The sequence below is a fragment of the Mesitornis unicolor genome, unplaced genomic scaffold (assembly GCF_000695765.1).
Source record: "Mesitornis unicolor isolate BGI_N332 unplaced genomic scaffold, ASM69576v1 scaffold38228, whole genome shotgun sequence".
In the NCBI taxonomy this organism is placed as follows: domain Eukaryota; kingdom Metazoa; phylum Chordata; class Aves; order Mesitornithiformes; family Mesitornithidae; genus Mesitornis; species Mesitornis unicolor.
Genome location: NW_010204553.1, coordinates 1 through 205, shown reverse-complemented (window position 1 = coordinate 205; position 205 = coordinate 1).

Sequence of the window (205 nt, the reverse complement as noted above, 5' to 3'; positions counted from 1 at the left end):
GGGGTGCGGCGGGCGGGGGCTATCCTCTGGCTGCCGGAGGGGGATGCGAGGAGGCGATGGCCGCAGTGAAATCCGGAGGGCTTCGAGCAGAAAAAAATCCCAGGGCGAGAGGAAAAGCGGAGATTGGGGCCCCCGGCGGCAGAGGCCCCTCTGCCTCAGCCTCCCTTGGCGGTGACTCCCGGGAAACGACGTTGGAGGAATCAAA